This window comes from Phyllostomus hastatus, unplaced genomic scaffold (assembly GCF_019186645.2).
Source record: "Phyllostomus hastatus isolate PE091 unplaced genomic scaffold, TTU_PhHast_1.1 phas_contig_40, whole genome shotgun sequence".
Lineage (NCBI taxonomy): Eukaryota > Metazoa > Chordata > Mammalia > Chiroptera > Phyllostomidae > Phyllostomus > Phyllostomus hastatus.
This window is the reverse complement of record NW_025333872.1, coordinates 48,808,861-48,834,356: the sequence shown is the minus strand read 5'-3', so window position 1 is coordinate 48,834,356 and position 25,496 is coordinate 48,808,861. Positions and strand designations below refer to the sequence as shown.

The following is a 25,496-nucleotide window of genomic DNA, read 5'->3' as shown; positions in this document are numbered from 1 at the left end:
AGACTTCCATACAGTTCCATTTTCTGGCAATTCTGATTGATTTTTGTTTTTAAATTTGTTGTAGTCCTTCTTTTGGTTGTGCAAGGAAGCAAAGTGTATCTACCTATGCCTCTATCTTGGTCAGAAGTTCTGTTGAGTATCCTTATAATCATTGCTCTAAACTTTCTGTCTGATAAATTGCTTGCCTCCATTTCATCTAATTCTTCTACTAGAAGATTCTTTTGTTCTTTCATTTGGGACCTGTTCTTTGTCTTCCCATTTGGGCTGCCTCTTTGCATTTGTTTCTATGTAGTAGGTAGATATACAAAGACTCTGGTGCAAACCTTTGTCAGATGCAGATTATGACTGGTCCTGGGCAACCTGTTTGGAGCTATCAGTGATCCATAGCAGTGATCCATAGCTCCCTGTGCCAGGCTTGTTTGTACGCAGAAAGAACCAGGCTGAACATCAAGGCTGGCTTTTATCAGCACTGGGTCATGGACAGTCAACTAAAGTCTCAGAACTCCCAGAGATCTGCCTTTGTTGTTAAACTTAATCAATAATAGAGCCATAAACTGTACTCAGAAGCCAGGCTCAAGCTCCACATGTTGGTGTGTAGTAACTCCTGTGAGCAAGGCTATTACTTCCTGTCAGGCTGATGCCAGAGTATAATGCTATGCTTGAGCAAGATGGCTCCTGCAGTATGGGGTTGCCTCAGCACAGGGATCCTGGATGCTGTTCCTTCAGGACTTTCCCTAGAGCCACCAGCCCCAGATTCTCCTCATGCATCTCTAGTCCACTCTGCCCTCCCTCTGCCAGAGCCCAGAATATGTGGCTGCAAACAAATTTTTGTGTTTTGGCCCTTTAAGAGGCTGTCTGCAACTCTAACTGTGTCTCACTGTCAGACAGAAATCCTGCTGCTTTTCACAGCTTGATGTTATCTGGGTTCCTTTCTTGGCTCTGGAGCTATAGGCTGGGGAGTCAAGCTTGGGGTTTAGATCCCACACTTCTCCAGGGGCACCCCAGCTACTGAAATATCCCTCCAGAATTTTAGCTGCTGCCATTGGGAACCCCACTAGCTATCTCATGCCTCCTCTGCACTCCCTACCAGTCACACTGTCATGACGTGGTTTCTTCCATATGTCCTTGGTTATAAGGCTTTTCTACAGCTAGTGTTCAGTTGGTTATTCAGGGTTATTTCTCTACAATTTAGTTGTAATTCCAGATTGGTCCTGGGAAGAGGTTAATATAGTTTCCTCTTACTCCTCTGCCTCTTGAGTCTGCCTTGTTTGCTTATCTTGGTTATATATAGAGATTTAAATTCTGAGTATGACTTATGTCATTTATGTATGTAAATTAATTTGATTCTATATTTACTATTAAAAAAGACTTTTACCCAGGAAAGCAGTATTTTAAAAATAAATTATAATATTTTTATGTTAAGCAACTGCCCCAAATTATGAAGAAAGAGGAGAATCAAAAATGGAGAAATTAGAATATACTATAAAGAAATTGAGAACCTTTCAAAGATTAATGTTCTAGCAGCAATATGGCAAAAGCAGAATCTTTTTTCCAGCTCCATCTCACTGCACCAGGCGTAAGAGCCTCTCCCTTCACACTAAGGGCAGAAATCAGAGTTGGAACCAGGAGGAAGGAACAGGTATCAGCCTCAGGCAATTCTCTAGCCCTGGAGCCAGATCATCAGCTAGTACTCCCTGCACCTTTATGGGCAGCTTGATTTTGATTAGCAGAACCTGAAATATGTTTGCTAAGGCCTAAGACTTAACTTTTTCGGCATTAAGAAAGTTTGACTTTGTGAAATACATTCGAAGAGAAATCAACATGAAAACAAATTGCACCCTCATGTTTGCCTCTGCATCGTGAAAATAAGGCCCGGTAGATTAATGTAGAACAGAGTACCACCACCACAGACTACTTATGTATTTTCTTAGTGTCTGTTATTCAGAAAGTTACAGAGTGGAAAAGAATTTACAAAAAGAGATCAAACTGGATGAAAGAAGGCAGTAATAGCAAAACAGCTGCAGAAGCTATAATCAAGGCAACAAGTCTTGCATTTAGAAACTGTACTTAAAAAATGTAGTGGGAACAGAGATGATCTAAAATCAACATGTTCTTAGAGGTTAAAACTACAATGAGGTTATTTAAACAAAGGATGAAAAAGGGTCAGGGTTTTATCTATAATGGATCATACTTGTACATCATTAAGATAAATAGTTAAAAATAAACCATACCTTTCCAAAACACATTTAATTATTTTATAATTTGAATTAGTTAAATTTTGAAAATTCATATAGAGTATCATTTTTGTATTTTACTTCAAGATAAAGGCTTCTGACAAATGAAGCAAATGCCTTTAACATTTTTATGTGTTTTTCACAAACATTCCAGGTCTGAGACTTTATCTTAAAATTTCTCACAAGATGTAAAGATTGTGTCACAAAGATGTTCTTGACAACACTGTTTATGACTCATTCATTCATGCAACAGAAATTTTGGAGAACTTTTAACAGTTTAGAAAATGTTTCCACTATTTAGTGAAAAAACTCTAACTGCCATTAAAAGAGTAGCCATTAATTATGGTATAGGCAAATGATGAACTATTATGTGGCTATCAAAATGTTTATGGAATATTTAATAACTTGGGAAAATGTTAATGATTTAATACTGAGTAAAAAATACATGTACAAAATATCACTTATCATATAATCTGAGACATGCAAAAATTGCATTATAAATGAAGTTATACTCCAAAATACAAACACTAATTGCCTTTGATGGCAGAATGATGGATAACCTTCTACCCTGCATTGCTTTTTATAAAGAATGTGTGTCAAGTTAATAACATGTATCAGTTTACGTTCATTTAGATTTTGGGAAAATAGAAATATCAGAAACTGATCCAACTGAACATCTGATCAGAATTTTGCTCTCTAGGTGTAAAAACTTGATTGAGTCTGTCTGAATGAAGAATATTCAAACAGCTTTTATCAATATTGTTTTCCTGGAAAGCACAGTGATTGATTTTGTTGAGTGCCTGTACCCATTTTTCATATTCTGAAAACACTTTATATTCCTAACAGTAAGCAGATAAGTTTTAGACTGACTTTTGGCTAGTAATCAAAAGCCAGTTTGACATGTTTCTTATTATATCAACTGTATGTATAATTTACATACAGTGAAATGCACCTATTTTAAGTGTTAAATCTCTAAATATAACCAAGATAACCAAACAAGGCAGACCCAAGATGGCAGAGGAGTAAGTGGAAACTAACATTTTGATGAATTCTGGCAGATATACCTATCTAGCTATTCTAATAAAGATACGTATTATTTTCTTGATCTTCTAAAGTTCCTATGTTATACTGCTTGGCAAGGTAATCCTAAGCCCCTCCCTGGCACCAAGCTAATACCTATCTGCTCTCTGTCACTATAGATTGGTTTTGTCTTCTAGAATTTTACATACATGGAATCGTACAATGTATATTCCTTTGTATTTGATTATTTCACTCAGCTAATAGGTTTGAGATCTGTTCATGTCATTGCATGTGTCAGCATAGAATACCATTATATACACTATGGAATGGCTAAAAATAAAAAAGATTTAGATATCAAGTGTTGGTAAGGAAGTAGGGGAACTCAAAGTCTCATGCATTTCCAGTGGTAAAATAAGATGGTTTAGCCACTTTAGAAAAACAACTGGAGGTTTTATGAAGTTACACAAACACCATATTACTCAGCAATTCTACTCCTAGGTATCCAACCAAGAGAAATGAAAACACATGTTCACAAAAAGACATGTATGCAAATGATCATGACAGCTAAACTAGAAACACAACAATTATAGCAGCCTCGACTGAAAATAACCCAAATGTCTATTAACAGGTGAAAGAATAAATAAATTATGACATATTCATATAATGAAACACTACTCAGTAATAAAATGCAGTCTTTTTAAGCATAATTTTTAAAAGCTAGTTTAATGAAATGTTATTGTGAGAAAGTTTTTAACAATGGCAAAATCTTATATACTCACTATGATAAAACACATACTACTACTAAATAAAAAAGCTTTTATAAGTTTTATTCATTTTTAAATAAGTTGCAAACAAGGTTTAAATTAATAAATACAGTTATCAATTCTAAAGCACATTTTACTATTATTAATTTTTAGAGTGAATAAATTCTTGAAACCTTTGTTATATATTTAAGGGAAGCTATTAAACTTGCTGAACCAATGAGGAACATGAACTGAATGTTTATTACACAAAAAAAACTTATACATTTTAAGTTAAGTCCCAAATTCCTACAGTGTAGTCTACTAACTTCTGATGAAAACCTTATTTTTCTTTAAGTGAGAAAATCCAACAGTCAGAAGTGAAATCTTTTCATTTTTCTTTCATTTAAAAATCAAGTACTGAGCACAGAATTAGGCATGGTTCCTGTTCAGTAGGTTTCACAATCTACAATGTCAGCCCGATTTTCTTTCTGCTCACACTCTGTGTTAAAGCACACACTTGACAGGAACTTGTTTACTTATATATTGCTAAGATATATTCTTGCACCCTGATAAACTACTGAGGGAAAGTTCTTAGTCTTTTGAAAAACGGGGCCTTGGGCACACTGGAAGGCCAGGCACAATAACATACACCTTCATCAAAGAAGAGTTTTGTGTCAAGAATGGAATTCTAATAATGACTTGTCTTTTTTTAGTTTCCTATTTAAGCAAGCTTGTCAGAAATATTTACAGAGTCAACTTTACTTCTGGATGTTTGTGAGTCTAGCACAGTGCCTGGAATATAAATATTTATTGGATGGAGGAAGAAATATATATGTGTGTGTGTATATATATGTATTTTTTGAAATAAAACATTCTATGCCAACAATAATCCTATAAGTATAAAATTAAAAATGTTTAAATTCTAAAATAAACTCCTTTAAACTACTGTCTGTAGTTCATTCATATCCATGATTTTCATAACACTGTTCAAATGGTCTCAGAAATCTTTGGCCGTCGTGGAGACTTTTTACCCCACTTCCCTGAATGTTTTTCCATTAGGAAATTCATTCTTGGCTGGTACATAGGAAACAATATAATGTATAGGAGGAAAATGTACTTGTTCAGACTATGGGGAAAAATGAGAAATTTCACATACTGGGGATCTATGGTATCTCAAATACTGAACTAAACAAGTTAATTCACTCAGCAAATATTGTTTAAGTGCCTACTAGGTGGCAGGCATCATTCTGGTGCTGACAACAGAGAAGTGAATGACTCAGAAATGCCCTTGGACTCACAGATCTTATATTTCAGTGGAAGGCACATGGAGGTAGAGGAGGGGAATAGGAAGAGAGACAAGAAACAACTAAGTTAGTATAAAATATTATATCAGGTTATTAACCTGGATTTATTAATTCTCAATGCAATCTTAAAATTTCACTATGTTTTAAATGAGGAAATTACAAAACAGGGATGTCTTTTAACTTGTTTTCAAATCATACTGCACTATGGTAGTAATTCCCAGTCCTTCTGACAAGGAATCTCTTACTGTTTTTGCTTATTTATATTAAGGAAAATAATCAGAAGACAAATTTCTAAGTTCATAAATTATAACCAACAAGGAGAAAATGGAGGGGGAATGAAAAGGAACTTTAAAGGTAAATAACTATACTTCTGTGTGGCATTTGTACTGAGGCCAAACTTCCCACGAGCTGGTCCTAGCCAATGACGCGGAGCACAGCAGGGATATTCAGTGGTACCCATTCCTGGGAGACATGAGACTCCTCTGATATCTGACTTTGGCTTGAAGACCCCCTGAAGCCCTTGCTGAAACTTACTTAGGCAGCATCGTTGTCATGGATATTTCCTTCCCTTTCTCCTTCACTCATGCTATGGTCTGAGGTTGCTCCCAACCTTAAGTTCTTCCCTCACCTTTTATCTCAAAGAGGTGTTTTCTATAATAAGATACCTGCATGTTTTACCCCATCTTGGTATCTACTTCTTGGAAGAACCATACAAATGGTACCAAAATTGATCTGAGTGAAAGAGCAGTAAGCTAGGGATCTGGGACTGGCTCATCTATTGCTGGGCAGGTAAAGTGGTCATCATTCTGGCTAGTAAGTGGGACATGGATAGTCTTTGGCACAATGTGCCAGCTCAGTTATTAAAGATTTCACTACTGATAACCTGGTAAAATGTCCTGGTAGAGCAGAATGCTATGGCAGGTGTAATAATGTAGACATTTGAAAAATAGAGAGGAAACAACAATGACAGAGACAGCAGAGTAGGATGCCTTTCAGAAGAACAAGGAGAGATTGAAGGCTGTTAAGGAGTTTATGACTGTGTGAACCCAGAGAGTTGGAGGTGGAGCTTACAAAGAGGTCCTTATCACCTGTAGTGAAAGGGTAAACACAATTAAGGGAGAGGCTGAAGAGCTGTCAGAGTCACAGAGCTCCAGACACATTTGAACACTCAGCCAAGGCAGCCTTGCTGAAAGATGAGGACCCTGGTGTGTGTGTGTGTGTGTGTGTGTGTGTGTGTGTGTGTACGTGTGTGTATAATATATATATAAAGGTCCTGAAAACTGGGACAAAAAATATGAATGGGTAACCCTGAGGATGCAGACTATTCAGCCTGCGGCCACCTCTGAACCTGTGGGTTCCCAAAAGATACCCCATCTTTCCTTAGAGAGAGCTAGTACGTCCCCTGGGCTGGCAGATGCTACAGAAGCTTCTCCCTTAGAAGAGGAGTTTCCCCAATTCCTCTCCGGTTGCCAGGTCAATAACTAGGATAAATTATAGAATAACCTGACTGGGGATGTGCTGAACCCAATAAAGGAGGAAAGAGGTTTATACACTTTAAAATTGCAGAAACTGGCTGAAATATTCTGGCAAGAGTAAAGAAAGGACTTTGATTGGATTTTGAGGGTGTCTGATCAAGGGCACCAGAACATATGATTGGACAAGCAAGAACTCATTGCCTTAGATGCATTTCTACAGACAAGTAATTTAATGTTGTAGCAAGGACTTCAGGTGGTAGGAAAAACTTGATGCTAGAGTAGCTTTTAGAGGTCTGTAAAACATGATGATGGACAACTCTCAGCAAAATTAAAATGTAAATACTGCCTAGGCAGATAGCAGAAGAAGTAATAATGAGGCTGAGGGAAATGAGTATGCTAAATGGACATGTTATACAATCCAGAAAACCTGAGAGAATATACCTTCACTGGGGCCATCAGGATTGTGCTGGTAAGAGGCACCAGGCTAACTAGGAAGCTCTGTGATGTTTCTTTACAGGCTGGTGATGATAGTAGGAGGGATGGTTACAGAGCTGGACTCTTTAACAACTGTGATAATATGCTTCTCCTAAGTAAAGAAACCAGGTGATGGCACTGAATTGCCAGAGCGAGGTGGCTTCAATTACCATAATTATAGGTGAAGCTGAAGAGATAGTCAAAAAGTTTAGTGTGAAGAAAGTTGTGGAAATGGTTAAGAGAGCATGGTATCTTCATAGGCAGAAAAGATGGGAATCCGGCAAAGTTGCTTGTTGGCATCTAAAATTTAAAAACAAACACTAAACAAAAAGACAACAGTGAAGGAGCAAGAAAGGGAGCTACAGAAGGTTCAGGCTGTGATGCAATCAGCCCCACTGTCTAAGTCACATGATACTCTATAGTGTTGGAGGATCCAGCAGACCCTATAGTATTGGGAAAGGTGCAATGTGGAATGTTTGGCAATCTCCAGTGAAGAGTCACAACACAAGCCCCTGGATTTCTGGAGTAAGGTGAGGCAAAATAAAGAGTTATTCCATGAAAAATGTCTATGTATTGTACTGGGCTCTAGTAAACACAGAATACTGAACCATGGAACGTACTGGCTAGGTATCTGAAACTGCCCACCTGTTAGACCAAACAAGTCACAATGCCGGACAGGCCCTGACACAGTTCACCGGTCATGAGAAATTAGCCCAGTCCACATGTCACCCATCAAAGTTACACCAGTGTCCCTCCCCTGGCTTGTTCCTACAGTATGGGAGTCCTGTGTCACCAAATTAAAGACCAGGAAATAGTCTGTTTGATTTGTGAATGGGTTGCTAAAGTATGTGGGTACAAGTAAAATATGGACAGTGGCTACATTTCAGCCACATACAGGGCTGACCTTGAAAAACACTGGAGTGAAAAAACATCTTCTCAATGGCAGAGCCATATAAGCAGTGTACATGGTCATCCATTTTGTGTAAGAAAACAAGTCACACTAGGTAAGAATGTGTATAGATTTGTGTATCACCCATTCTCTATGAGAAAGCATCCACTATGGAAAAAGCACTGAACAACTGAGTAGGTAAAATGATTTATGTACTTGATATTAGCCAGCATTCATTAATAACCATGCCAGACTGGCATGATGGGCACCAAAATGAGGTGCCCATAGTGGCAAGGATAGGAGCTGCATATGGGTCCAATGACATGGACTCCTACTCACCAAAGCTGAGCCAATTACTGCTACCTCTGAATACCCAACCTGCCAACAATAGACACCAACACTGAGCCTTTTACATGGCACTATTCTCTGAAGAATTCAACTAGTTAGTTCACTACATTGTTCCATTTCCACCCTGGTTTGACCTACAGAGAAAGAGTTATCTATGCATGGGTTTACCTCTGCAGCCTTTAAGACATTAGACATCACTGCTCTCCAGTGACTAACAGAATGCTGCCCAGTCCACAAGCATGGAATCCCCCAGGGAAGCATCTAATTTAGGGACTCACTTCACAGCAAAGGAAGTATGGGACTAGGACCACAACTATGGAGTCCACTTATCATAGCACACACTGTACCACTCAGAGGCAGGTAGTCTCAAAGAATGCTGGGATAGCCTCTCAAGTATGCAACTGAAGTACCAGTGCTTGCCAAACATCTGAAAGGTCACAGTATGTTTACCAAACAGCGGGCCTCCATATGGTGCTTTGTCCCCAGTAGGAAAGATATAAAGATTCAAAAACCAAAGAGTGGTCATTAATGACCCACTGAAGGATTGTGTACTTCCTGTCCTCACAATATCATTCTGTTTCCATGTACACCAAGGGTCTGATCAAGCTACAAATTATGGCTACCATATGGAAACTTGGAACTCCTGGTATCCAAAGAAAAAACTGGAGTTACCATACTGGTAAGGGTAATTGATTGTAATCAACAGAATGATATAAGGCTGCATGCCCAATGGGACAGGCAGAAGTGAATGTAGAACCCAGGAGATTCACTTGGATCCTAGTACTCTTTTGCCCCCACTGTAAATATGAGCAGTCATATAAAGTCACCTCGACTGTGAAGGCTATGGAAATCAAGGGTTCAGATATTTTAAGAATGAAAGTTTGATTTATTCCACAAGGCAAACCACCAAGATCTGCTGAGGGAATCACTGGGGATGAAGGGAATGTAGACAGAAGAGTGGAGGAGGGAGAAAATTAGTACTGGTTACAGACCAGGGTTCAACTGTAGACATAGGAGCTTTAGTTCATCCCACTGACCTTGCTCTTCTTAGTTTTTGCTCAGGAAGAAAGCCTGGGAAACCATGGAGGAGCTGCTCCTGGACCTGTGTGGAGTAGTAAATTTACATGGTGCAAGCAGCAATGAGTACGAGCTTGGCAGACCCACCACTGCATGAGTATAAGCAGCCATGGACCTCAGCTATTTTGCTCTGAAATCCAAAACCTCATTTGTGCTGAGAGCACATGTTCCATGGGCTATTCCTGCAAATGACTGAGAGTGGCAGGAATCCAGAAAAGGACACATTCCTGGGAGACATGCGTAACCTCTGTTGGACAACTTTGGTTGGAGAGCACTCCCTGAGGGCCTTACCAAACCTCCCCTCCTTCTTCCTTTTACTTAGGGTCAGATTTGCATTGTGGTTTTATTACCATCCCTGCTTTACCTAGCTGTTTAGCAAATCCTTAAACACTTAATCCTGTTTTTTTCACCTGCCTTTTGAGGGCCTCAGTGACATCTTTATATATTAAGTGAGATTGATGGACAAACTCCAGGTTCTTATTTAATCTCACAAGGAAAGTATACCAAACTAGTGAAATGACTATCTTAAAGACACACAGCAAATAAGTGAGTGTAATATAATGTCACTGCAGAACACATTTTTAAAAATCCAACCTAAGTAGTAAATTAAATCATTGCAGTTGTTCAAAAAGTGGCTGAATGGTATCACTAAAGGGATAGAGACTCTATGTATCCTTATCTCTCTGTAAAACATACACAACCTGAGAAGGAAAGCTGGACAAAGTGAAGACCACAAAGCATTACAACCAAATGCAGCAAGAACTGTTTTTCAATCCTTCCTTTCATCTCTGAAAAATTAAGAAGGCCTGAGTTCCCATTCCTTATCAAAACTCCCACTCTGCATTTCCTTGCCACACCTGGTACAGTGTTTCTCTCCACAACTGGAAGGTTCCACTTGGTCTACATCAACCATGCATGGCTTCCTACCACCCTCTTCCTACCAGAGTTCCCACTTTCTACTTTGCCCTCTTTGCCCATTTTCATCTCTTTCATTATAACAGATGACGGAAGGTTGGAAAAGTTTCTAAGAAAATTCATTTTATTCTTATCAAAGATACTACTAACATCATTAGAAAGAACTTTGGAATGGTTAAAAATGGCAATGGAATTTCTGAGAAGCTGAGAGTTCATGCCTCTAGCAAGTTTCAAGTGAAGGTAGTCGCCCACTGTGCCTTTTAACGTTCATTTCCAATGATTCTAAGTCTTCCCTATATATGTAAAACCCTTAGGTGATTATCTCTTTAAAAAGAGGGAAAATGATTAGCCATAGGTGCTTCTATAACAGTGTAGAGAATTGAGGGTTTTTGAAAGTCCTTTAATCAGTTTATCACTTTATTTACATTTCCTTATTTTCTTCTTCTGCAAAAATGCTAAAGATAAACTTCCGTCTGTCAAGATTGTCATAAATTCTGAATCATCACTGTCAAAAATAATGTTCTATTTTTATACTTACACAGTTGTTCTCTTTTGGTTATTCTTGTGTTTCCTGAAATAAGAGTTTTTCAGAATTCATAATTCAAAAAGTTTAGCATAATTTGTTTTAAATCTTCACTATCAAAGGTTTCCAATATTAATATTTTTCTGTCAATCAAAAAAGGTAAAGTGTTAGGGAATGATTCATTTTAGATTTTCATCGATATGAGCAGAAAACATGAAAAAAGGATACACTGCTTTTTCCTTCTCAAGGAAAACTTTCCATTCATGTTTCCTTACATCTGCACTTATCTCTTTAAAGTTCCACTTAAGGTATAATAAAAAGGCCTTCAAGCAATAAGCTAAAAATTCTGGAACTCAGTCATGATTAATTTCCTTTATTAGATATCTATTCTCAAGGCAAATTCTAAATCAAAAATAAATTTTATAATGCTTTTATGTTTGCAGAAGCTGTTGTGATGACAGAAATTACTCTGACTACTTTGAATCACTTTAATCTACTATAAAAATATTACATACCTTTTTCTTTCTTAATCAAATTTACCAATCATTGCCAATGTAGCAAAAGTTGGTACTAAGCACTGTATCTCAATATAAATTTTGCAGATGACAGAAATATTTTTAAGCTTATATTTAAATGATTAAATTTTATGGAAATGCAGTTTCTTAGGTCAAGAATAAGTAGTATATATAGGTAATGTGTATATGTATTACATATATCACTGTATATATTTATATATAATATACATTATATATAAACATATATAAAAAACTATACATGATTTTCAAGTGTCAGACTATGGCATCTACTACAACATATGGATATATTGTGAATTTTCTAGTTGACAAAATAGGTTGGTCACTTGTATTATTTCCTTCTTTCTTTTTTCAAGATTCATGCAAATATTTAAGGTAGAGAACTATCTAGCATAACATCAATTTCCTTTGCATTACCTTCTTGATTTCACCATGAAATGAAAGTTTGTATTTCTTCTAGAACACCCCTAAAATCCCTTGACATTCCATGTACTGTTTTGATTGTTTTTAAAATAATTCTTGGGACCCATAATATATCAGTGCCTCATATCTAAAGATATGCCGTATATATTATAGTTCATTTGAACACTTTGCAAGAAAAACTGCAACACATGTGGTTATAAAACTATCTTATAAGTGTTTTTATGTTTTGCTTATATATCCACTAAGTCCAAATTTTTGAAAACAACATACTTTGTTCAAAGAATGATTAATGTTGTTAAAATTGCTTCTGTCTTCCCAAATCAAGCATCATTATATTTTTACACAGGAGACTAAAGATCCTAATGTAATAATTCTTTCTTCCCAACAATAGCTCCCTTCCCCAAATGTACACAAATCTTCCTGTTACAAGAAGTGTAAATAAATGCATTCATCTCCCTTCTTCCCTTAGCTCCATTAAAATGAATAAAGAAAACAATGATATAAACTCATAAATGATGAAACAGGTGAAGGGCCTCAGTAATTAAGAAACTCTAATATATTGCTGGAAGATGTGGAACAAGTCCAGAAAAGGAAACAAAGGGTGCTATTTCCTGGGGAAGGTGAAGGGGACGTAGAGACAAACAAGGAAGCTACTTGCTTTTTAGAATCTTAGAGCACTGGTAACTGAGACATGCCAGCTAAGATAGAATCAGATGGAAGACAGACCTAAAAGTTGCATCAATTTAAAGTATACATGAGGAGGAGGGCTCACTGGCCTAAACACAAATCATTCCCCTAATTTGGGTGCAGAATGCTAAGCAGAAAAGAGTCTACCTCTGATGATAGATAGGTCAACAAACTAAGTTAAATCTGAAATATCCATTTTATAAAGATGGAAGGACCTGAGTGTCTTAGTTCTGACTGCTACTACAAAATATCATAGACTAGGAGGTTTGTCAACAACAGAAATGTATTTCTCCAACTTCATGAGGCTGGAAGTCTGATGAGGGTGTCAGTGTGTTCAGGATCTGGTGAGCACACCCTTCAGGGTTGTGTGGATGGAGATCCTCCAACTGTATCTTCACAGGGCAGAGAGAAAGCTCAAGAGCTCTCAGTAAGGTTTTATAAAGACACTAGTCTGATCCCTGAGGGTTCCACCCTAATGATTTCAACCTACACATTTTGGGAAACACAAACATTCAATCCATTGCATTAAGATAAACAATTTTGCATTTTAGTGACTTCAGAAAATGGGCTAATTCTTTGCATCAACACCATAAAGCAAACTTGATTATTAATAAAACTAAAGAATTGACTATCACTTATTAGAAATAGTTTGAGCCATTCTAGTCTTGCATTCAGATTGCTACCTCAGAACCAGAGAGTATTTTTCTAGAATAAATTATTCCCTACTAGTAAGACAAGACTCTTCTGAGTTCTCTGCCCAATTATGAATTTTTCTAATCTAGCTGTTGGGGAGAACAATATCGCAGGTACTTATGAGTTCTGGGCACCATTTCCTCTAACCCTTTTGAGTGCTTATTTTCCAGGGCCCACGGTATTTTCCTCACATAAGTGTGCTAATCTATACTCTAATGACTACTTGAGGGGGGTCTTCTGCCAATCTCTGGAGTTCTCCTTATGTGTGTTTCTCCCCATTCCTGTACTCTGTTCTATGCACACTAATAACCTTGGTCCCCTGGACTCCCAATCCCATCTTCTTCTATTGGGGATGCTGACAGACTCTGTCTGTGCTCTCTTTCTCTGCACTTTTACTTGGAAACTCTCTCAAGGAAGTTAGCTGGCATAGTCATTGGGCTCATCTTGATTGCTTCCTGTTGCTCAAGAACCAGTGTCATTTAATGACCACTTTCCAGTGTTGTATGGCCATTGTTTAGGGTAATTCAAATCCCTATGACTCCATCTTGATCAGAAATAAAAGTTTACAGTAATTTTTTAAAACTATCATTTACTTGGCTTAATCCAGGGGTATCTAACCTTGTGGCATATCTGGGCCACACTAGAAGAAGAGTTGTCTTGGGCCACACATTAAACACACTGTGACACGTAATCACACACACAAAAAAAATCTCATAGTGTTTTAAGTAAATTTATGATTTTGGGTTGGGTTGCATTCATAGCCATCCTAAGCCACATGTAGCCCACAGGCCACAGGCTGGACACCCTAGGCTTAAGTTTTTTACTTTCTAGGACTATTAATCACATGAAAGTAGGGGGTGGATTACAGACTCATCTTCACAATATAGTGATTTTATTGTGTCATTCACTCCCTGTTCTCCAAACCCAAAATGGCTCTTCCTGCCCACTAAGTTAAATACAAATATAAATGCAAGCCAATAAAAGTAGTTGTATAAGGAACTAAAACAGGGTTTTCCTTGTTAACAGATTTCCTATGTTCTAGCTTGATCCGAGGATACACTTAATGTAGAGAACTACATAGACTATCCAGCCTTCATCCAACCATCCATGACTGATACTGTCAAACAAAACTTGTGTAAGGATTGCACAAGAAGTTGTAGGTAATATTCCATGAAAACAACCCAGATCCCAGATAATCTAAGTGGTAGATGAAAGAAATTTAACCCCACAAGTGTAACACTTAAGGAATCTAACCAAGACACTCATCTAAATATTTGACCGACCTCAGTGAAGTACAGTGTGGAAAGCTGATTTAATCTACTAAAATTGTAAGAACATAGTCCCTTGAGTATTTATAATATGTTTGTGAAACTTCCCCACTATGTTTGTACATATTTATATACCTGTACCCTCTTTCTACAGACCACATATAAGCATTACTACAGAGCATTAGACTTCTGGAATTATCACTTCTTTTAACACTTTTCAAAAAGAAGAATTTTTAAGTAACAGAGTCCTTGCTGCCAGGACTCTGGATATTAATAGATATTAATATCTATTTGTAGAATATTAGAAAAGGAAAAATATGTGGATTAGACTGTTCTAAACATTTCTAGACATTTTCAGGGAACACATTTTAATCTTAAAAATCCATATAATTTTAGTAAACAAGGAAGCTCTACATAGTGCTACCACAAAAACAAAATTAATAAGCACCATTATTTAGTTCTTTATTACTCTATATATTATTCTTGAAACCAGATTTCAATATACCCTAATTATGACTTAAAGGCTAATTCTTTATATACAGGCACAGGATTATTTTAGAACTTTTGTGACTCTCTCAAGATACATCCCCTTGAATACAGTGGTAAAATCATCAGAGTCAATACCTTTCAATATGTCTGTGTGGGCGAGCTGTACTTGATCAGTCCCACTAAAGATTACCATTAGCATGTGTATCAGTCATCTATCTCCACAGAAGTGCTGCATAACAAACAGCTCCTAAGCTCCTAAACTTCTCAGTGTCCACTTTCAATGCTCACCAGTCTGCAGATTGGCTGGAAGTCCAGTAATTTAGGCTAGACTTGACTGGGCTTCACACTAAGCTTAAGATTGAGTTCAGGACTATTCTTCCTGCCTCTAGTCCCCATCTCTTGCACTCTCTTTTTCTCATTAACAGGCTAATAGGGACAGGACAGATAGTCTGTTCAGTGGTGAGTTATTTTGTCCATCACCAGAAAGATTTTTAGAGATAATGTTGATGTGATAGCCTTCTAGGAAGGTGGATATGTTTGCATAAGTTTCCCTGAGAACTCCCATGTACCTTCACATAATCTTTGACTGTGTCCTTCTCTGTCTCCCGAACCTTCGCCATGAGTCTCTATGCAAAGCAAGACTGTTGTTTGTGAACACTTGTTAACTTTATGTGTCACAGAATTTTGTTTCCTGTGAGCCAAATATCATAACACCTTTCATGGTTGCAGCCAGTTGCCTCAAAACATGAAGCTTTTTTCCAAGAGGAAACATTCCAAATGTTATAGCCTCTAAGAAAATTTACCTCAGAATGTCATTTAAGCCTGTAGTTTTCAGGTACCTGTCAGGAACATAAAGCATAGAGAAATGTTATATTTGGATGGGAGAATAATAAACAGTAATAAGTAATGACTTGGGGTTTCAGTGGCTTATCAATACCTGACTGAACTCATTAAGTAATCTGTCTTCAGTCTAATTTAGTGCTATGAAGTTCCCTAATAGCTTATAAACCTGAACACAAATGTAAGAACACTACTGCTCATTTGTTTTTCCCCAGCCACATCAACAGGAAAAAGTTTTTTCTTATAAGAATCAAAATCACATTTAGATCGTTACTTGGTTGACCTTATTTGGAACCATTGTCTAATATTAAAGTTTAAGTAGTCATGTTCTTTATGAATGCTGCTATAAAAATAGAAAGTTTTAGGGTCTTGTGCATAAATGTGTGTTTCACTATTTTTTTCACAGAATTAACATTTTGCAAACTTGCTTCATATGTGAGTTTCCTGCTCTTATGCTACTGGCCTGTACATTTTCTGCTGTCTAGAGATCTTACCTGATTCCCATGCAAAACAAACAAACAAACAAACAAACAAACCCCTAGACTTATTGTACTTACTTCTATAACTATGGCTGCCATTTAAAGGTAACCAAAACTTTCTTGGAGTACGGTAACCTAAAAGTCTTAGAGAACACAGCTACTTGGAAAATTCCTCAGAAGACAATAAGGAGCACCGGTTTCCACAGGCAGGCAAAATGCTCTTCTGCTCTAGTCATCTCATCGCCCTACATGGATCCCCAGTTCCCTGCCCTTATTAAGATCCTTTCATAAAATGACTCAGAATTCCCTCTAAAAGTGACTTTAAAAAACATACATTTAATTTTTCAGGGTTTATCATTCCCTATTGATCCTTCTAAGCTTTGTCTCTTCCTGGGGGAGAAACCGTAGACTAGCTCACTGGAACAATTTGAACAGTCAGAGAGCGACTCTTGTTTGTTCTAAACAATGTCAAATGTATTTTAGTCAATGTTTTAAGCACTGTAACAACACAGATAAAATATCAGAGGCTTGGATTTCCTTCTCTCTGATATTGCTACATATTACAAAAGGCTCTACATAAACTTGTGATTTATGTGGCAATTGGGAATATTCCCATTGGATTCCATTAGCCATGAACATTCATGTTTATCTATAATTGTGGTAATGTGTAAGCACTTGAGACTTACACATACATGTCTTCACTCTTAAACATTTATCAACTGCTTAGTGTGTTTCAGGCACTATACATGTAGTACAGATGACTAACAGAGTTAGAAAGAGGACTATGTTTTGAGTTTTAAGAGAGCTGGAAATAGGAGAAAGACAAAAAAAGGAAGATAAAAGCAGAATGAAATAAGCTACCAAATTCTGTTTCACACACACATATGAGTGGCAAAGATCCTCTTGGCTTCAAATAGCCACGACTCAGTTGGTACCTGCCTCCCACCCAAGGTCTAGCTCACGCTACTCACCCATATTAATTCTGCCTCTCTGGTCTGTCACTACATAGAACAACAAGTCTGGTAACCCTTGTGACCACAGGTTGAGTTACAGAACAGACCGAGTGGCTGAGATCTAGAGTAAAGGAGTAGACAGTTCCATGGCACTGCAGCTAAATTGCTGTAGTTGATGCTAATTCATTGCTGTTGAGTCCTGAACTGTGCTGAAGGCCTGGGAGGGATCAAGGTAACCAGAATTACCCTGCTAAAACATTACTGCCTACAGCCACATAATGTCACATCCTTAGGACACACATCTTGCGGGGGCACAAGTATTCAAACAGCAGTAGGGAAACATGTCGATGTTCTTAAGTGCTACTTTTAAGTTTTAGACCTTTTTATCCTTTCAGATTAAAAAATATTTACAGATTTTTGCACCACGACTACATAGAATAAGTAATTTCAATTTAAATGGGAGTATTAATACCAGTCTCAACATGATCTTTAGCTAGGAGAAATTATTTCACTCAGATACTCAAAGGTCAAATGACTTCAACTTGGGTCACTTAGAAGAGCTCACTTAGGGACTTGCAAAAGGTATTTAATATTATACTTGGACTTATAAGCATTTTTTCCCAAGAAAAACATCACTAATAAAAATTCTTGCTTCCATCACATTGGGTTACCTCTCACAAGTCAGTCCAAATGCCAATGCTTTTTAATAGTATCAGCAAACAATATTTCTGACTGACATCTCTCTTAATCTTAAAAAAGTAAACCTTCTAATTTAAGGTATTGTTGATATGGCAAAGACAAGCTAACCATAACAATATAATTTGGAGCTGGGATTTGAAGGTACAAGTTTTTACATCATTTTTGTAAAAGCATCTCTTGGCCTGGGGCTATGCCTGAGACTTCTATATACACAGTGTAAAACTACAATATATTTCCCCTAAAGAATTTACATCCAAATATATGCTACAGATCCTCAGGAAGACTTTAAACTATTCTAGAAGTGTTACTAAAAATATTGACGATGGCAATTGTTAAGATGAAACATTTCAATTGTTAAGATGAAACTTTGAAGATTGATTATTTTCCCCTCCCTCATCTGAATGGTCTGATGTCATATAGAGTTAAAGAGAAAAAAACATAATTCAGAGTAAGTAATGTTACAACTCTGCACAATGAACACATGTACTTTATCAAGAAAGTAAATAATAAAACTTGCAAATTTCTTGAAGCCTTGAAATCAATCATGGGAAAGGAAAAAAAATGAAGATCTGTGACTTGAATATTTTCCTAACGTGTCTGCCTTTTGAAAAAATGATGTTATATCATTGAATGTTTACTTCCTCTTACAGCTAGAAATGTATATAGAGTCATAATTAAATATACTTATTATTTACCAATTTACAGATAATGCTACAGCAGTGCCTGGACAAGAAGTGCTCAGGCAGAGTTCTACCCTCAGGAGTTTAAAGTCGGAACTAATGATATGAACCTGGATAAATCATTGTTAATTATATGACAATAACTGAAAAGAAATCGGTACGAAAATACCATCATAAATTCATTTAAAGAGAAGTGGTACATGATGGGAGTGATGACAAGTTCAGGTGAAAGATGAGCAGAAGTTTTGGGACAGAGGGCGAGTCAGCTGTCTTCTGATCACTATACAAAGACGTTCTGGAAGGTGTGGGGCTCCCACAGAGATCAGATTGGGGGAAAACGACAAGATGGAGTCCTCTGTGATTGGAGTCATGGCACTGGCTGGAGTGATGCTGGGAAGGGAGAGAAGGATGACAGAACCAAGACCAGATTAAAGACTGTGGCTAAAGTTACAGGCAGTCATGTGAAGAGCTGAAGGTGGGACAGAGAAATTTGAGGACTGAAAACCAAAGCATAGCTTTCCAGGCCAAGAAGAAGTCAATTTCACTTTTATTTTGAGTCAAGAAACTGAATTAGGAAAAATAGAAATAAGAAAACTCGGGGAATCTTGCATTAGGACATTCCTATGTGGACAATTTCTATTCAAAAACACAAACTTCTATGTGAAATACAGTGTAAACTAGTGGCAGAACAATGTTTAATACATGTTGTACAGAAATGATTCTAAAACAGGAAAATGAAGAGACAAAAATGCTAATTTTTCACCCATTATTCAGGACTTCTACTTAAAAGTGAAAAAGACCAGTCAAATTTAGTTAGAATATATAAAAAAAGCATTGGTTTGTTTGGCTGGTGGGTTGCTTATTTATTGCTCTATTACATGTCTCTCCTAAATATTTGGTATAAATACCAACCTAATACAACACCCAAACCACCCAGGCTACCTCCCATCACTTCAAACCAAACTGTCCCATTTGGGTATATCTCACTCTTACCCATGTATTCAGCTTCTGGTGCACTTTTCAGTGAACTGACATTTGGGATTTGAAAAATTATGTCTTCTATTGTATAAAGATTTTTAAAAGGGAAAAAAAGGAAAAGGAAAAGAAAATATCAAGTCATATCTATTAGATCCATAGAACAGCAAATAATTTTTCTTGGAATATTTTATTGCTATAATTATCTTTCTCTTGATAGTCTTCTTTCATATATACATATATACACACACACACAAACCAAGACAGGTCAGTTTTCTTGAGTTGCAGACCACCCATTACAAAGGGCCACAACTGTCCTCTTTTATGTCAAGACAAGAGACCTGAAGTGGCAACTGGTCTGCATCTTGAGAAAGCAAAACAATAAAATAGGAGAAAGAGAGAGAGAGAATATGAATTCTGATCCTTTGAATTTACTTATATTCAGATTATGTACTTACTTAGGGGACTTACTACATACATACTTTTCTGAGTTTATGATTAAAAATATAAATCACAGTTGCAAAATAGTCACTGCTCAAATTAAAGATGCTTTTATTTTTTGTTATATTTCCTAATATTTCTATAAATGGATTGAGCATAGTGTCCCATTTGAGAGAGACTAAGATTTGTTTGTTTGTTTAAATAAACAATGAAGTTCAGAGGGAGGGTGGACCAAATGGCCAAGGCCAGGAAACAAGGTGAGCAGTGGTTTGATGAGCACAAGTAGTATTACAACTGTAGAGTCACTGAATTCAGGAAATATTTGCACTGCCTTTTCCTACTCCTTTTTCTTTTTGTCTTTGATGGATATATAATAATTATATTTTATAAGAATGCCAGTGGTGACGGAAGTGCTTCTCCTAATGCAGAGGCTGTAAAGCTATCAGAAGAGCTTTAAGCAAATGTTATCTGTTTTACAGAAGAAATCAATTACCCGCAGATTGCTTAAACCAGTGACAGGCATGGTAAGGAATAAAATGTGTTAAGTAGAAAAGTTACAGCCATCAACATGTAAGGAATTACATGATATATGAAAGCAATCACTTGTTCAATTTACCTTCAAAACTAAAACAAGTTCTTCTGCATTGGAAATAAACATGAACCTCTCTCTGAAAAGGGAACAATTTCCAACTCAATGGAAAAAGTACTATATAAATTTTAGCTAGCAATAGTGCTATTAGGAGCACACAACCAGGTTTTCAGAGATAAAATATGTGAACTATTTAACATACTTATTTCAAAGTAGGCATCAGTTTGTCTTCATCTTCCTGCAATTCAACATTATGTAATTTTCCAGATATGCCTGGAATAAAAAGAGTCTACTAGAAAACACTCCAGACTTCACCACATTCCTTATATTTACATCAAACTGCAAAGGGTTTAACTCAATTAAAAATACTTTGAGTATATTTAAGTTTTAATATTCATTATAATTTGTTGATAACATGATTTATTATCTATTTTATCAAGAAAAGATTCAGAAGTGGTTCTTTTTACTTCTCAAAGAAGAAAATACATGTTTCAACAAGGCTCTGACAGTTCTTATAGAGGACATCATGGTTCAAAATGCTCATCAAAGCTATTAATTGCTCAGATGGATTTGGCATCTTGCTTGTGAAACAAGGTCACCACTTTTAGTTCTTTATCCTATCAATTCTTTAGGAATGTTTGCATTGCATAATTTAATTTTTAAAACAAATTAATTCAAATCACATATAATATAAAAAATGATTCCTTAATATTGCAGAACAGAAATCATTTTACCAGATGTGCCATTAGAGATAGCACAGCACACCCATCACATTTTTGCGAGTGTCATTGTGGGCAATGACAGCCATGACGACAGATACCTGCCTAATGAAGAATTATTTTTTACTTTTTTTTAAAACTACGAAGTGTTTAGAAGAGTTGACTCACATGATCTTTTAATAGAATCAGGAGTAATCTACCAGCTGGTGTATATCATTCTTTTACAATATTCTGAGGGAGAGTTCTCTATAATATAATTTGGGGGGGTATATTCAGATTTCATGAAGTCAGTCCTCCTTAATGGATGAATGTTAATGATAAATTTAAAGAACTACACTTTTGAACCATTGTAAGTTAAAAATTGTAAGAAGAGCCATACTGGTAGTTTTTCTTTTTTATCCACTCTAACACAGAAAACTATATTGTGAAAATTCCCAGCTGATAGACAACACTGCTAATGCTTCTTTCTCTGCAAAATTATCAGGTTGTTATAATGGCGATGTCCTACTGATTATTCACCACAGACCTTCCAGCAGAATAATGCATTCTTAAAATGTGAACTTGAAGCTAAAATATTAAATATGCATTTCCTCCTCCTATAGGACATGTTGAAATGCCACATGCTGTTGGTGAGAATGACCCATAAATGTTGGATTTTTCTCCCCCTTGCTCTTCTTTTCCAGAAACAGTTAGTGTGGCGTGCAGTGAACCAAATCAACAATGTGATTCAAGCTGTCTCCATAGCTTCTTGGCAAAAGAAAGGATAAACTATAAAAACTCCCCTCCCACAGCTTTCAGCTCTTGCTTCCCACACTTTAACATCTTCTGTCACCTCTGGCGCTGTTACTGACCCATGCTAAGCTACACCAAAGGATGATAAGTTTGCTGCCTTTGCCCTTGTCCTGAGGGGCTGCACATTATCCTATCAACTATCAGTAGCCATTTCTGTGGGATATTTGTCACCCCACGAAGGCCTTTGGAACAAATGAAATGGGCAGCGAATTACAAAAATGTCATTCTCTAAAGGAAATAGATGAAGGCTTTTGTTCTCCAGTAATAAATAGATGCCATAGGCTTATAACACTATTTTTATATTAAATTTGACAGGGTTACTATTTCTAGTTCATTAAGGGAACAGCTTGAAAACTATTTCTTTCTGTACTTTTAAAAATAATGTTGCTCCCCTCTTTTCTTCCCAGTAATAAATATAAACAACACTTGAGAATAGATCCTGGAAACCACAGGTCATGATTAATTTCAAGTTACTTTTGCTAATGATTATTTTAAGAATGCACAAAAATCATTTTAGGGAGGGGTATTGAGATTATAAATGGATTATGTGAAAGCTACCTATGAATGGATTTTAAAAGTCTGATTTATACCTATTCCTCCTTTCTTTATAAATCACAAATACATTACATCCGTTTCTCACTTTTCTTACACATTATAGTTTTACAGGGCATCATGATAAATATTCCATGGACAGAGGTCAAGCAAAGGATAATAACTCAATTCCTTAAATGAAAGCTTCAAAGTAAATCCTCTGTGTTTAACAGCAGTATACAGGGGTCAAGATGACAATGTCCCAGACTAGAGCATAAAATGTGTGTTAATACCTTTGAGCCTCAGTACATTTGTTAAATGGGTATACTTGGACTGACATACTTAGATGTTCTTTGAAGTGGAGCTTGAGCAAGAGAAATAATACATGATAATAAATAGCACCACATGCTTTCAGATAGACTTGGATTGCGTGGTTTATCAGGTTGAGCTGAGCATTTTCATAGTAGTCAACTATATTTCCAACATAATAGGTATATTTCTTCTATAGGTTGACTTACCTAATAATTTTAGAATTGAGCTACCTTGTGCTCACTAAGGTTATTTTGTTAAACAAAATTTGTAAGATAAGGTAGTGAAAATAATTCATGGAAATTTTTATTTGACCTATTAGAATATTGATGAAGACTGTTAACAGTTGTGACATAGTCTTCATAAAAATGATTTAACAGGGAATTACAACTGTATTTATCTTCAGATATTTTTGATTCTGTGTTCCAAATCATGACTCTTGCATAGGTATATATACTGCTGCATACCTTAAAGTTAGTCCATATATGTCAATATTTTGACAGAATTGATTAGTAAAAAAGTACAAACAAAAAAAGTACAAACTAGGTAAAACAACTCGAATTTTCAATTAAATCAAAGTCACCATTTCTTAAGGGTAAATTATTTTTTAAATTTCAGCTATATCTAATGAATCTTCAGTAGACATCTGCCTTATTTTACATTTTTAATTTCTCTTTGCTTCTCAATGTAATACATGCCTGGCTTTGTGAACTCCGTGATTGTATGAGCTTTGTTAAAGTACTATGGGGCCAAAGGTTCTTCAAAAAATACCTAAGTATATCAGTCCACATCTCTCCACATAGTACATGTCCTGATGCTCAAAGACTCAGTTTCCTCATTCAGAAAGACAGAACTAATAACAGTACCTCCTTCAAACACTTGTATTTTGAAAGCACTTGAATTTTTTGAAAAGTTTTCTTAAGCTATTTGTCATAGTATGTTCCCTTCCAAGTCAGAGAATTTTAGTGGGTGTGTTTCCTAACAACATCTAAATAATGTGAAAAGCAAAATATGTTATCCTTTGAATTTGCTGACGTTTAGAAGATATATTCAATAATTTTTAAACTAGCATTTTATTTCCAAAATAATTTATTTTCTTGATAAAAAGTATGGTATACACTAATTGTATCACTTCATATGTATATACATATACATATAAGTGATAGTAAGTGTGTTTTAAAATCACGTGTACTGAAATGGATCTAGGGGATCTGTTTCCTATACATAATTTTCAAAAAAGATGGGACTAATAGTTTTTATAAAATCTGGTAACAGTTTTTACTACGACACTCAAAGGTTAGTAAGATACTCTAAACCTAAGCTATTTAAATGCCTTTTTAATAGCACTGTTATGTCATTTTTCTTAAGAACACAATAACCATCACATTAATCATTCCTGGAGAATAATTATGGAAGTTGATTTTCATTGCCATTTTAATTTCCAGGTGATAATATTAAAGTAGATCACAAACTTGGGCTGTTAACAACATCTAGTAAAATGAAATGTAATTTAAACTGATAATGCAAAACTTTAAAGGAAAGTAAACGACTGCATTCAAATGGCTCAGCTTTTGTTGATATAAGTTGGCACAAGTGACTAACAATTTTATTAAACTGATCAGAACAGATACTACACTTGATCTTAGCCAAAAGGCCAAGAAGCAATAATAATTTTAAAGTTTACTTTCTAAATTTAACTTTGAGCTGCCACATCATAACTATAGCTGGTTAAAAATTGCTTTGCAAAATCAGCCATGATGTGTATTATATACACATTTAATATAAAGAGAACGTTTCAAATCATAACATATTAATTAGCTACATGATATAGCAAGCCACAATCAGATTACTTATTGAACTAATTTAATTTGCACCGTGGCAGCTGATTTAAAGGAAGCATTCTCTTTTGAGCTTGTTTATAGAAATTGTTAAGTAAAAACTATTAGTTTGGGATTTAGAAACATTATTCCTTCTCCTATTCTCTTTTTCAGGACAGTTAGTGATATTTCTACCTTTGATGGATAAAGATAGAAATATATATATATAGGTATATGTGTGTGTATATACATATGTATATGTATATACATACGTACACACATAAATATATATATGAATAAACTAGATGAAAACCCACTGGAAGAAGAAAATGGATTCTAGTTTCCAAGATCAGCATCAGATTTTCATTTCTTTATGCCCTTTTCAAAATCCTTTAAAACAAATGTAAGATCTATGCATTTGAGCGAGAAAGAATATACCAAGTATGTTTCTGAGATATACTCAGAACAAATGGAAACTGCCACAGGCCCACATGCTTGTATTCTGGAAAAGCAAATATTCTGCTTGTTCTTAAGAAGTAGAATATCAGGAAGAGAACAAAGAAATAAAAACCTTGGT

General features: G+C 36.0%; 1 pseudogene; it reads right to left on the bottom strand.

Annotated features, from left to right (window-relative positions):
• Positions 1-24,605: 24,605 nt before the first annotated feature.
• LOC123822347 lies at positions 24,606-24,768 on the bottom strand (annotated as a pseudogene).
• Between the last annotated feature and the right edge of the window lie 728 nt (positions 24,769-25,496).